This window comes from Microtus oregoni, unplaced genomic scaffold (assembly GCF_018167655.1).
Source record: "Microtus oregoni isolate MIOR12 unplaced genomic scaffold, Mior012 000026F_ref0000081, whole genome shotgun sequence".
In the NCBI taxonomy this organism is placed as follows: domain Eukaryota; kingdom Metazoa; phylum Chordata; class Mammalia; order Rodentia; family Cricetidae; genus Microtus; species Microtus oregoni.
Genome location: NW_024543085.1, coordinates 4,530,642 through 4,545,576, shown reverse-complemented (window position 1 = coordinate 4,545,576; position 14,935 = coordinate 4,530,642).

The following is a 14,935-nucleotide window of genomic DNA, read 5'->3' as shown; positions in this document are numbered from 1 at the left end:
GTCAGTCACAATGTATAGCATTTGCTGTCTTAGTCCATTATAAAAATAAAGACGATGGTAAGAAAATATATATATATATAATCCTTTTGTTATCCAAACACTTAGAGATATTCCAAGCTATTATTTTGGTGTGTCTAATGTCATTTTGCCCCATGTGTTGCTGTGTGTATCTGATGTGGGTACAATAAAACAGGACTGTGTTTTACATACTGTATTTTCATATAACAAGGAAACAGGGGTCTCCTCGATTGTCACAATGTTAAGAAATTTTCCCTTGCTCACCTTACTAGACCTGGATGGAGGTGGGTGGTCCTTGGACTTCCTACAGGTCAGGGAACCCTGATTGCTCTTCGAGCTGATGAGGGAGGGCGACTTGATCGGGGGAGGGGGAGGGAAATGGGAGGCGGTGGCGGGGAGGAGGCAGAAATCTTTAATAAATAAATAAATAAATTTAAAAAAAAGAAATTTTCCTTTAATGACTATTTCGGGGATTTTTCTAGAATTCAGCTCTGAGTCTAGAGCCACCAAGACCACATATATGATAATAATGGACATTGAGCAGAGAAAAGGAGCCTGGAATGGCTTCAGATGTAAGCTGGGTTTGTACTTGGATTTTGACTGAGACTATAGCCTGGATATCCAATAGAATCTCAGACTTCACGTTCACTTATCAGGATTGAGAAGAGCCTGGTATTTCTGAGAAAATGGTTACTCTCCTTTTTACTTTACTCTCTGGTGAGAGCTTCTTTGCCATGTTATTGCTGACACAAGTTAGACCCACCTTCAGCAGTGCCCAAAGCACCTGCCCCATCCCCTCCATCCTTTCCTTTGGGCCGTGGCAGGAGCCTAGCAGTTTAAACAAACATCTTCATGTTAGTGACAAAGAACTGCAGAAACGCAGTACGAAAGCCACTCCCAGCACACAAAAGGCACAGTGGACAGTCAACACCTTGTATTTCCGTATAGAAGCATTCACAGGTGGATTGGCAGGGAGGCAGATGCGAAAATATGTAAGTAACTTCAAATGCGCACTAAACAGTGCAGAAGGAGCCTGGGCAAGAAGAGATGGCAATAATTATCCAATAAGAAGCATGAAACGATAACTCAGAAGCCACACGATTCTGATACCTTTGAAGGTGCCAAGTACAAAAGAATCAAATGAGTTACATCACAGGAAAGAACCCCAGGCCAGAGATCAGAGGTACTTTGGTGGTAGCCTGGGACCCCCGCTGGAATAAATCTACTTACACTTTTATTACAACCTCTAGGTACAGTGAAATAGTTATGTATTTAATATTAGGTTGAATCTACCAATTTAGGGAATGGGTTTTCATTTGAACTCTCATTCAATAAGGGCTTTTAGAATTCTTTCAAGAAAACAATGTCACACGTTTTTGTTTTGTGGTTGTGTGTGTGTGTGTGGTTTTTCTTTGTCAACTAGCTACATAAAGATGAAGCTAAATATATCTTCTCCCCAGCCGCAAGCTGTCAGAAACTCATTGAAATGGATGATGAACATAAGCTTCCTATTTTCTATGAGAAGTGCATGGTCACAGAAGCAGCTGCCGATGCTCTGGGTGAAGTGTGAAAGGGTTGGGTGGTCCAGATCAGTGGTGGGGATGAAAAACAGTGTTTTCTCACAAAATGTCTTGGTCCACAGCAGACTGTGCCTGCTGTTGAGTAAGGGGCAATCTTGTTGTAGATGACAGAGTACAAGATAGAGGGAGCACAAGTCTGTTCACAGATGCATTGTGGATGTTAAGCTGAGGATTCTCAACTTGATTATTGTATGACAAAAAACAAAAACAAAAAACACAGAAACAAACAATAAAGAAGGATATTCTTAGAGTGACAGATGCCTTAGTAGTTGGGCCCCAAAAGAGTTAGTACAATCGGATAGCTTTTTAATCTCTAAAGATGATGTCTACCCACATGTTGTCAGAAAGCTTTTAAACAAAGAAGATGAGAAGCCCAGTACCCAAGTACCCAAGATTCAGTATCTTGTTACACTCTGCAACACAAACACTAGCGCACTGATCTGAAGAAATGATGTGCTAGGAATATACTGAGTGTCTAGGCAAGAGAAAAAAGGAATCCAAAGAAAAATCCCAGGAGCAGGTGACCAAGAGACATAGGCTGACTGGGATGAGAGCTTCTACTTCTACTAAGTCCGGTCAAAAAATCAGTTTTTAAGAGTGACAAGTAACAAGACAAAACGACAGCCTACCAAATGGGAAAAGATCTTCACTAACCTCACATCAGACAGAGGGCTGATCTTCAAAATATACAAAGAACTCAAGAAATTGGTCATCAAAAATAATTTTAAAAAATGGAGTACAGACCTAAACAGAGAATTATCAACAGAGGAACCTAAAATGGCTGAAAGACACTTAAAAAAAGTTCAACATCCTTAGTCATCAGAGAAATGTGAATCAAAACAACTCTGAGAGTCCATCGTACACCTGTAAGAATGGCCAAGATCAAAAACACTAATGACAACGTATGCTGGAGAGGTTGTGGGGAAAAGGGAACACTTCTGCATTGTTGGTGGAAATGCAAGCTGGTACAGTCTCTTTGGATGTGAGTGTGGTGACTTCTCAGAAAATTAGGAACAATCTTCCTCAATACCCAGCAATACCACTTTTGGGTATATACCCAAAGGCTGCTCAATTGTGCCACAAGGACATGTGCTCAACTATGTTGATAGCAGCATTGTTTGTCATAGCCAGAACCTGGAAACAACCTAAATGCCCCTTGTGCAAAAATGGATAAGGAAAATGTGGTATATTTACACAATGGAGTACTACACAACAGAAGAAAATAACGACATCTTGAATGTTGTGGGAAAATGGATGTAACTAGAAAACATCATTTTGAGTGAGGTAACCCAGACCCAGAAAGACAATTATCACATGTACTCACTCATATGTGGCTTTTAGACATAAAGCAAAGAAAACCATTGTACAAATCATGGTCCCAGAGAACCTAGACAACAATGAGGACACTAAGAGAGACATACATAGATCTAATGTAAATGGGAAGTATAAAAAGACAAGATCTCCTGAGTAAATTGGGAGCATGGCGACCTTGGGAAAGGGTTGGAGGGGGAGGGGAGAGGCTGGAGGGGAGCAGAGAAAAAAGTAGAGCTCAATTGAAAAAAAAAAAGAGTGACAAGTAAATGATGGGATCCTGAAGTTACCTGAAGTCCCCTCAGCATGCACAAGACATGTGTAAGTCCAGGCATGAGCAAGTCTCAGCACCGAGATGGCCTCGGCAGGAGCTATTGTGGCCCTCTCGGCAGCTGGCAGCTGCTGAGACAGGTAGGACCCGTTTTCTCTAAATGGGTACCCCTGGTAAATCTACCAGGCTCCAGTCAAAGGCCACACATACCGGAATATTTGGGCAGCATAAATTGACCTTGATTGGGAGGGGAAGCATAAAGTTGGGTAAGTAGATAAAAGAGAGTACATCTCTGAAGAGTTGGGGGAAGGGCTGCAAATAAAACCAAGACATGTTACATGAAAGTCTCAAAGAACTTTGTGTGTGTAAATGATCCCACCTATCCCCACGCCCATTCTCCAGAGAAAGTATTCCACAAAGCACTGTATGAAAAGTGAACCATCAGACTAGTCATAACTAGAATATGTGCTTAATCTTCCAAGAGAAAAATTGTACTGATTAATAAATTAGGAAACAAGCGTCTTAATGGCATTTCCTATTCATGTATCCTCACCATGTTGTGTGCTAATTGTATATCCACGAGTTATCCTATAGAGTATTATAGAAAGCAGGAACAGAGTCCCAGTGAAAGCTATGGCTCCAAAAGAAAAACTAATGCATGTCTCAAGGATATGTTGAGGGAAGAATGATGTCTTCCACTGACTTAGGACAAGGTGTTTCCACAGTTTTAGTCTGTTTCCGGCAGAAAACAGCAAACAACAGTGTTGTTGGTTGAAAAAACCATCGGTGTGCAAGTTCTTCCTTCTATAGCACCTTTGCCGATCCCTCTGAGAGACATAGCACAGCCCAGTGTAAACTTCAGGATGCTCAAAGCCAATGGAAACGCCCGGAGCAAGCTGGATTCTGTGCGCCTATTAAGAGCCTGCAGCAAAGTCTCTCAACAGCAATCCATTCTCTTCTCTCATGTAGTGCCAAATGCTCCTCCTTCCCACGGAGGAAACCTACAGAGGCTTCTCTCTCTGGCATTTCCAGAAAATTGGACTGTTCACTGCATTTCATTTGAAATGGAGCTTCACCTGTCGGAGGTCTTCAAGCACAAGCCCTGGCGTATAGGTTTTCCAGAAACAATGGTCGGCATGGGCTGCCTTACAATGTCCTCATTGTGGTCACTCTGTAATGCCAAGACTTACATGCAGTGCCTCCCGTTCTGGGGAAAGAAAGGCTTGTTAGATGCTAGATAAGTTGCTCTTTACTGTTTCTGTCGGGTATCACTCTCTGAGGGACAGTAATATGCTCTATGGAGATACGGCGAATTGTGTATTTCATGACACGGATCTAAAAGCATCCCTGAGTTCAATTCAGCAGCCTGGCTACCAGACGGCACGTAATAAGAAAGGGAAGAATGGGATCTTATCTGCGAAGTGCACACTGTTAAACTACGGGCAGGTCGTGCTGACTGACCCACAGAGAGATGGATTCCAGTCAGGCTCGAAGAGATGCCAGGCCAGTTTGGGAGGGGGCAAACCTCCTCTTGCTTTATCACACTTGCCTACTTTAAGGCTTCCTGTTTTCTCCAAAAATTTTTTCAACTTTGTTAATGCGATCAGTGGTTTACCTGAACAAATCGGGAAAGTTTTCGCCTTTTGTTTCCTTGCTGTCTCCTTTCCCTCTGCGCACTCTCCCATCACACCGTTTGGGGTGCTCCAGCCCCAACCTGCTCCGAGTCAACCACCATATAAGGGGAGAAGCTGATGCTTTCAGTCATACTGGATGTGAAACTTTTCACAAAAGTGAACTACGTGAGAGCAGAGGGGCCTAGTGTGCGACTTGCTTGCTCATCAGCACCCAGAACAGTGCCTGGCTTGGTGATGCTAAGGAGCAGGGATTTTCTTGATTCTAGTCTAAGTGTATTTTATTACCAGACTGGGGGAGGGAATCTCGGATGATGGAGGCTGCAAAGTTCCATCAACCTCAAGAGCCCTAGAAACAGGTTGTGTTATTGTCCCTGAGTCCTAAGGTTTCAAAACCACTGAAGCTACTGATGCAATGTTCAGTGTTAAGGCAAAGCCAGCTGGAGAACCCAGAGATTCATGGGCATAAAACCCAAAGTTCAAAGACCAGAAAAACCAGAGTTCTCGTGTTGAAGGACAAGAAATTAGTGTCCCAACTCCTGGACATAAGGAAACACTTTCCTTTTTTTCCCCCCTCTTTGTTTTCCCCAGACCCTCAGATGGGGAACCTCCCCGTGCAGCGTGAAGGGGAAACTTCCTCACTCAGTCCATTGAATTAAGTCCTCATCTCTTCTGAAAGCAGACTCCCAGACACGTATCCAGACTCAGAAATAATGCCTCGCCGGTTGCTATGTGTATACTCTTAATCTAGTCAATGAGTATCTAACGGAAGAGAGAGACAGATGGAGCAGACAAATAGCTGTCCTCTCGTCGGCTACACTAATTCCTCTCCTTCCTGCCCAAAGCTCCTGGAGACATGTGCCATCTCTGACAACTCAAAACCCAAAGAAAACTTCAGTTCTCTCAAACCTTACTCAACTGGACTCTCAAAGTTCCTCCTTATTTTAGTGAATTTTTTTAAAAAGGCAAATTTGAAAGGCGACGGTTCTTAATTCTGATGCAAGGTAACTTACTTGCTCTACCAGCTTTCCTGCTTCCCAAGGCCGCGCCCAGGACAGAAGCTCAGTACATCACTGACGGCCGTATGAGCATGGTTTCCATCCACTTACACCGCCTCTCATACTACCGATAACTTTTTGAAATGTGTAAGCGATCGTCCTCGTTTTTCTTATTTTTACAGCCTTGATATATTTATTTCATTACAGAAGGGGTGCAGGCCCCGGTACTGTGGAGAGCAGGAACGGTTTCATGCCGTCAGACCTAGAACGAATTCAGAATCAGAGGTTTGCTGTTGTTGCAAGCTAACACGGCCTCTTGGTGTTGAAATGTATTTACCCTTGGCAAAGCATTGCTTCTTGTCTTCAGGAGAAAAGTCTCTTTAAAGGGGCTCAAAAAACTTATTTGACATCAACAGGCTTGTAAAAAAATACCATTTTGATTATTTAAATTTATATAAATCAAAAACACATGGGTTAAATTTCCTTTAAAATACATATGGTTTTTAAAATGAGAGGAAAAGGTGCTTGGCAAAAAGCAGCTTGGGTTTTATTGAACCCAAAACTTTTCAAAGATAGTTTAAACTGTCTGATGAGCCCAAACCATAGTTATTTAAAATATAGTTTTTTGAAAAGGAAGGTTAAAAAGGATATTTCATAAAAACACTAAAATTCTTTCTATAAAATATTATTAATAAGCAGTATGACTTTAAAAGATTTCATACAATTCACTTGACGGGTTCTACAGCCTCACAGAATCTACAATTGCAGTTCGTAACGACTCTGCATGGGCAACTGTCTCAGCGCTATTCTCTGAGACACGGAGCGCCTCTGCCTCACAAGCGTGGTGAAGCATGGTGAGGCGTGTTATTGTTGCACGTCTACTCAGACAACTTAATAAACCACTATCTGCCTCTTTAAAAATATTTTATCAATTCGTTGAGAATTCACACAGTGTATTTTGACCACATTCGCCTCCCATTCTGACCCCTCCCTCCTCCCATGCACCCTCACCTCCACACTCCTTCTTCTTTATTCTCCCCTCCATCTTCTCCCCTTCTTTTTCTTTAATAATCCATAGCATCCAATTTGTGCAGCCCATGTACTTCTCTGTGTGGGGCCACCCACTGACCTGCCGGGGGCCATATCCTTATGAATATTTCTGACTTTCCTTCCACTAGAAGCCATCGACAGTCCGTAACTCCTCAGTTGGGGGAAGGCTCATGAATACTCCCCCATGCATACACACACGCACGCACGCACGCACACGAATGCGGACTGGCTTGATCTTGCACTGGTCTTGTGCATGCCATCTCAGTTGCTAGAACTTCATGAGAGCAGCAGTCCTGCCATATCCAAGGGACACTGTTTCCCTCCAGTTCCTTCCAGTCTCTGGGTCTTACAGTCAGACTTTCTGTGCCCTCTTTCTTGAGCTTTACCCCCTAGAGCACAGTGACACACAGTATTGTTGCATATATCTCTGAGAATGTTGCAAAAAGCAATTAGCTGTTATGGTTTCTTGTCTTTTACCATGCTTGCTATTCGCTTTTTAAAAAAAAAAAAAGAAAGAAAAGAAAAGAAAAGACAGCTATTTTCTCAAAATCATTTGGTTAGAACCATCCTTAACTTTCTCCTTTGCCTTTTCTACCACCACTTGCCCATCTCTTCTCTTAATGTCCTCTAATGAAAGAGTTTCTGAATAATACTCCAGGAGTGCGTGTGGAAGTAAGTTCCATAGATCCATTGCTGCAGACGCACTTGGAACTCCAACAACACCACCAAGGAACTCACCAGAAATTCACTGTTTCAGTTTCCTTCTTCAGTGGGTTATGATAGATTCAGGAACTCTAAGGATTGTGAATTTGTGTTTTAAAAATGCAAGTCTTCTAGGTAATTCTGAGAAATTAATAACCATCAGATAATCCTATGCTTGCTCCTCCTCCTATGTTATTATCATCATCATCGTCATTTTACAAACTCCTTTGCCTTTCTTTTTACTGAGGTACAGCATACATACAGTAGAAAGCTTACAATGTCCTGATTTGGGTATGCCTAGGAACTTTTGCTCACTTGCCTTTTGTTGGAGATGGAATGTTGCTTGCTGTTGGTTTTTGTTTGTTTGTTTGTTTCTTGTTCTGTTTTTTTTTTTGTCTCCCATCAAAAGTACTATCTTGACTCTGATGGGCTAGCATCTCACCTCAATCTTCATGAGACCTGTTTTGTGGAATATGTAGAGTGCCAATGGCATAGCCATTACCTTAGGGCCAGCTTAGTTCTGCCGAAATAAACATGATACTTCTGCAGCCATGCTATTCAGCAACCTTTTAATTTCATGTAGTCACATCTACTGATTCCTAGGGCTACTTTTGGTACTATGGGAGTTCTCCTCGGAAAGCTAATTCCATGCCCAAGTCTTGACAGGCACTCCCTGCTTTTCTCTAACAGTGCCAGTGTTGTGGGGGTTAAACTAAGGACTCTGATGCACTTTGAATTTTGAGTTTTGTACAGTGTGAATGATACAGATTTAATTCCATTCTTTTGTAGCTGGCTATCCAGCACCATGTGTTGAGCTGGCTCTTTTCACTGTATGATTTGATTAAAAAAAAAAAATGTGTCCATAGCTTTGTCGGTTTGCTTCTGGGTACTGTGTTCTGTTCCATGGGTTGGCCTGTGAGCTATTGTGCCAGTACTAGACTGAGTTTGTTGTTGTAGCTCTGTGGCATTTCCTATAAAATCAGCAACAAGTCCAGGATGCCTCCTCCCAGTTCTGCTTTTCAATAGAGTGCTCAGAGTCTTGGCAAAAAAAATAAAACAAGAGACAGACAGAAAAGATATAAAAACAAGAAAAGGATTCAAAATACCCCTATTTACAGATGACACGATTCTGTACTTAAAATAATGTTCATACTCTACTGGAAAACTCTTAGCTCTAGTAAACACTTTTAGTAAAGTTTTACTATGCAATTAACGTAAAAAACAAAAACAAAAAATCCCAGCAGACTTCGTGAACATACACCAATGAGATTACAGTGAAAGAGATGAGGAAAACATCCCATTGATTTTAATATCTCCCAAAAGGTAATGAAGTTAACCAACAAACTGAAAGACTTCTAGAATGAAAATTCAAGACATTAAGAAGGTAACCCAATAAAGATACAAAATGGTGCAAAGACATCCGTGCTTTTGTATTGGACAAATTAGCAGTGAAAATGGCCACACTGCCAAAAGTAATCTACAGATTCAGGGAGAATCTCACCAAGCTTTTGATGTCATTATTTGCAGAAGTAGGGGAGAAATCCAAGAATTCATCTGGAACTAAGAAAGACCAAGCCTAGCCAAGGCCATCCTAAAGAGAAATAACCCAGCAAGCAGTATCACAGCACCTGACTTCCAGTTATACTCCAGAACAATGCTAAATGCACAAAGACCTCTTTGTTTAGCTACCTAACTTCTTGATTTCTTCCCTACATCTTCCCTTACCCTAGATACTTTGAAATCTCACCTGTCTTCAGCAAGATGGCTGCTCTCTCTTTGACATCCTTTTTCCAGAATTTAATGCCCCAGAATTTTAAGTGTACCTGCCTCAAAGCAGCAACTTGGGTCAGTTCTCCATTGTCCTTCTCTGATGTACCACAGTCCTGTTATCTGGTAGCTGGAGAAAAAGTGAGGTTTATGTCTCTCACCCAGTTTTCCACATACTTTAGGTGAGAAGATAAATTTAATTCCTGTCCCTCCATCATGACCAATAATGAAATCTTATCCCATGTTTCCAGAGAACTAGACAAGCGTGTTCCAAACGGTAACTAGAAAGTTGCAGTGAGGTGTCAGTTCAAGGGCAGTTTATTATTCTCGGTGGAATGATCAATCTTCAAGCTGGTAGGACTTGACTATGTGAGGGAAAATCTTATTTTGTTCATGTTTAAGGCACCTTTATGTGTCTGACACAGAAGCAGACACACAGTGTCTCTCTAACGTTAAATTTCCGGACGAGGCCCTATGCCCTGTAGTAACTGGAAAACACAAAATGGACTCCATACGTTTTGAACACTTTTTGTTTTTAGTATTTTTATGTCCTACTAGTATTCATTTTGATTTTCAAGTTTTATTTGAGACAGAGAAAAGGAGGATGGAGTTGGGTGTGTAGGAGGAAGTGAGAATCTTGGAGGAGTTGAGGGAGGGAAAACAATATTGTCAAAATACATTGTATAAATTTTTTTTAAAAAATTCATGAAGAAATTGGAAAAAGTTTTCTCAACAAGTGATGCTGAGAAAATTGGATATCTATATGTAAAGTAATCAAGTTGAACATTTATTTTACATGGCATTACAAAAATAGTTTAATAAATGGATCCATGACCTAGTGTTAAGACATGAAATATAAAGCACTTAGAAGAAAAGGCAACAAATCATAGCAGTGAGTTTACAGTCATCTCTTTGACATAGTATCAAAAATACATATGATTAAAGAAAGATAAAGGAGTTGGATTGTGGAAATTTAAAAAATGTATGTATCAGCAGACACTATGAATAAAATAAAACCCTACAGATAAAGAGAAAATATTTATAAATCATATAGCTGATAAGTGATAAGTTTTCAAACGTGTAACAAGCGCTCAATAATCAAACCAACCATCAAAAAAAAATAATCAAACCAACCAAATTCAAAAATGGAGGACTGGGAAAGACATCTATCTGAGGAAGACAGGTGAAAGAATGATAATCCTAAATTTCCACTCATCCTCACAAATCGTGAGGGAACTCGAAAACAACGCTATGGTGGAGGACGATGGAGGATGATGGAGGACTGGGTCACACTGTTAGGATGGGTACCATCTAAAGAGAAGCAGAAAAATAACAAGTGTGGGCAAGGAAGTGAAGAAAGTAGAATCCTCATGCACTGTTGGTTCGAAGATAAGCCGGAACAACCATTGTGAAAAACAGTATAGAGTCTCCTAGAAACCTTGAATTTGCAATAACCATGTGTCCTGGCAATTCTATTACTAGATATGTACTTGAAAGAATTGAAAGCAAAGATCTGAGAACCTATTTTGCAAACACTTTCATGACAACATCCTTGGAGGTAAGTCATTTGGACATTATCATATGGATATAAGCAATATGTGGTTGATACATACAAAAGAACATTGGTCCACATTTAAAAGGAAGGATATTCTGACATTTGCCACAACTCAGATAACCGTTGCTTTCACAATGCTAACTGAAACAAGTGAACCACAAAAAGATAAATGCTGGATGCTTCCTTTCACATAGAAAGGTCAAAAACATATAGCTGGAAAAAATAAAACAGTAGCTGTCAAGGATTTGGGGGTGAAAATGAATATTAGAGTTGAATATGTATAAAGCTTCAGGTTGTTATGAATGCCACCGTGTGTCTCATCATGCATGTATGCAATGTGCGGTTGTTTGTATGCTTGTGTGTTGGCGCAGAATGTGAATGGCATGTGTGTTTGGATATTAGCCCTCACCTTCCTGTCCTGTTTGAGACAGGGTCTCTTTGCAGCTGAAGGAGACACATTAGCTGGCTTGCAAGCTCATGGAGATTCTCCTGTGTTTCCCTCCCATCTCCCCACAAGTGTTCAGGTTGAGATTGCAAGTGCTTGCCCTATGATGTCTGGCTTTGATGTTGGTTCTGGAAATGCAAACTCAAGGTTTCAGGCTTGTGCAGCCAGTGTTCCAGAGTCTCAGTTTTGTAAGATGTGAGCAGTCCTCTAGCTGGCTGGGGACGCTGTGTAGTGATATAAATGGACAAGACACAGCTGAACTACACACGGAAAAATAATAATAATGATGAATTCTATCCTATGTATACTTCTCTATGGCATCAAATTAGAAAAACAAAGTCCATGGGGGGAGTTAATAAAATTTTATAGAAAGGTCCTTAGAGAGGTAATGATAAAAGAAAAGGATGCTAGAATAGACAGTTAGATAAAAAGAACAGAATAGCCAACCTAAAAATAGACTCAACAAACAACTGAGCTTTGTCAAGTCATTAATAAGAAAAATATTCTTCAGAAGCAGCAACCTAACAAACAACAGGATATTCAAAAGAAAGAAAATGAAATCTCGACTTCTGTTTCATTCCATTCCCAAGCAAATACTCACAGCGGACACTGGCTCAACCAGGAAACTGTCCAAAACTTCTGTAAGAAAACACCGGTGACCGCATCCACATGGTATGAAAGATAAAACAAAGCTTTTCTTTAATTTTTAGAATTCAAAATGAAGTAGTCATTTTGTTTCTCAAGAAACATCATCAAAGAAGTTAATAAATAAGCTACCAGCTGAGAAAAGTGCTTGGAACACGTATGTCTTAGGAAACTGTAGCGTTTACAAAGAATTTCACAAAACAGTAACAAAAAGAACAAGTTAAAGATGAATGAAGGACTTGAAGTCACTTCAGAAAGAGGAAAGCATCTTGCTAATAAGCACAAAAGATACTCAGTATGACCATTCATTAATTGCTAAATTAAAGTTAATCATTAAATTAAAATGAACTATTGTAAGTTGGATTGTTAAAATGATTAACAATACCACACATAGACAAGTGTGCAAAGTAACCAAGACTGTCATACATTGCTGCTAGAAGCCTAAAATGAAACACCCTCTTGGATAAAGTGTTTGTCAGTTCCTTAAAAAGTTACTTATATTTTCCACTGTGTCCAAGGAATTCCATTCTTGGGTGGTACCCAAGAACATGGTTACACATGTTCCCCTTGCAAAGGCTATTTGGCAATGTCTGCGGGTGTTTTCACTGATATAACTTAGAACTTGGGGTCAAGGATGGGTGCTCCTGGCATCTGGGAGGCAGAAGCCTAGAGCCTTAGAATGCAGAAGCTAATCCTTTACAGCCAGGAATTCTCCACTTTGAGAATTAACAGCAGTTCAATTGAGAAACCATAGCCTATTCAGAAAAGTGTAACTGAATGCTCTGGGGGCCTCACTCAGAGTAGCCTTCAACTAGAAAGATCTCAAATAGCTGCCAATGGTGACTGAGTAAAGAAACAGAAGTATGTTCATATGATGAGACAGAGCCCAGCAAGAAAAGGCACCGCTGAAATGTGGAATCGTATGGATAAATTCTAAAGTAATTTTCAGTAAAAGAAACAAGACATGAAAATGCGTGAGTTTGATTCCACTCAAGTAAAAATCCAGGAAATACAAAATAGAACAAGTCAGAGGTTTCTTGGAGCTGAGGGCTGAGGGTGGCGCCTGGCTGGAGGGACAAGAGGAGTATCTTTGGATGACACTAACATTTTTTATTTTGATTTTTGTAATAGATATACTGAAGTATAATTTTGTCAAAACTTGTTGAAATGGTTTTTCAAAATGTCTGAGACTTATATTTTTCCCTCACTAAAACTATTTTTAAAAGTTTTCTGCAGTTGCATCTTCTCCAGGAGAACTGCACCATTTCACATCATGGAGTATCGTATCCTGCAGAAATTGTTTATCTCTGAATTGAGTTATTTTGTTTATCACAACCAAGTTTTATCATTTTTAAAAATACAATTTTGTATATCTGTGTTATATTTCCTGGCTACCCAATACGTTAGGATGCTATTGCAATGGTAGTTGTAGATTCTAATTTTCCAAATCTATACTGACATACCTGTTTGATTTTAGCTCACAGATCTATGGAAAGCTACAGATACAAGGGAAATATTGGGAAAAAAACAGGAGTAGATGTGCAGTTTTCACTACACAGATGAAGAGATCTGAGTTCTTTTAAGGTGTTCCAGCTGTATTAGTAGCTGTGTTGTCTGCAAGGGGCTGCTTCTGACTGCCTCAAGGATACCATAGTTTACAAACGCTCAACTCGTTTGTGACTTGGCATACTCCCATAGAACCTAGGTCCATCTTCGTATACACTTTAAAACATCTCTAGTTGGGCTGGAGAGATGGCTCAGAGGTTAAGAGCACTGACTGCTCTTCCAGAGGTCCTGAGTTCAATTCCCAGCAACCACATGGTGGCTTACAGACATCTATAATGAGACCTGGCGCCCCCTTCTGGCTTGCAGGCACACGTGGAAGGAATGCTATACACATAATATAATAAATAAATAAATAAATATTAAAAAAAACATCTCTAGTTTACTTACAGTGCCTAATGCAATGCAGATGTTTAGTTTGCCATGGAATGGTTATTCTGTTGTATTGTATAGAGGGGGGAGAACAAGGGGAAACATCTGTCCATGTTCAGTACAGATGTAGGTTTTAAAAAACATTTTCAATCTTTGGCTAGTAAAGACCCATGAGTATTGAATCTGCACAGGAGAAGTGCCAATTGTTTTAGGACCCCCAAAGCGGAGTGAGGTAACCTCTCCATTAAAAATGCTAGTAGTTACTTGCTGGTCCCCGCCTCCCCCCAAGCCCCAGTTGACAATGTATTTAGAGAATCCCATTCTAACAGTACTGGCCATGGGGATTTCAGTGTACTCTGCCCTACCTTTGGTCAAGGCCTCAGTCTTCCTGAGACCTTAGACCCCTCGCACTGCAGTGAGATTGACAGGTTCTCACAGCTTGGTTGCCTGGTGCTGGCAACACCTTCCTGTTGCTACGCCAACTTGTTTTTGCCGTCTATCTTGACCTAGGGCAGCTCCTGCTGAGTTCTGCTTCTCCGAGACCTTTTACTTCACCACTCTCAAATCTAGATGGCAACCTGCAGAATTTCCCCGCTCACATGTCCGCTTCCTTCCTCCTTTCCAGTTCTCAGGACACATGTTCTGCCCAGATCCAAAGAAGCTACTTCTCAGCCTGGCTAACTTCTCCTTGAGGGGTACAAACGGACACCCTTACGCGAGGTTTGTAGACACTGGATTCTTTGAGCCTTGCATTTGTGCCCACCAGCTTCGATAGGGTCACACTCCGAAGGGGCCAGCTCTTTGCAATTTGTAAGCCTTTGAGTCCAGTCTTTGCACCCTTTGGTCTGGAGGGCCCGATCTGAGTTTCTCCTCCCCTTCTGGAAGAGACTCTTTTAAAGGTTTTTGTACGTGGTTTTAGAGTCCTTCTACCATTTCGTCGTTTTTGCACAAGATCCTTAGCTCTTTTTCCAGAGCACGTCACTCACAGCTGTGCGGTGCTCAGATTAATGAATCTGCCCATCATGCT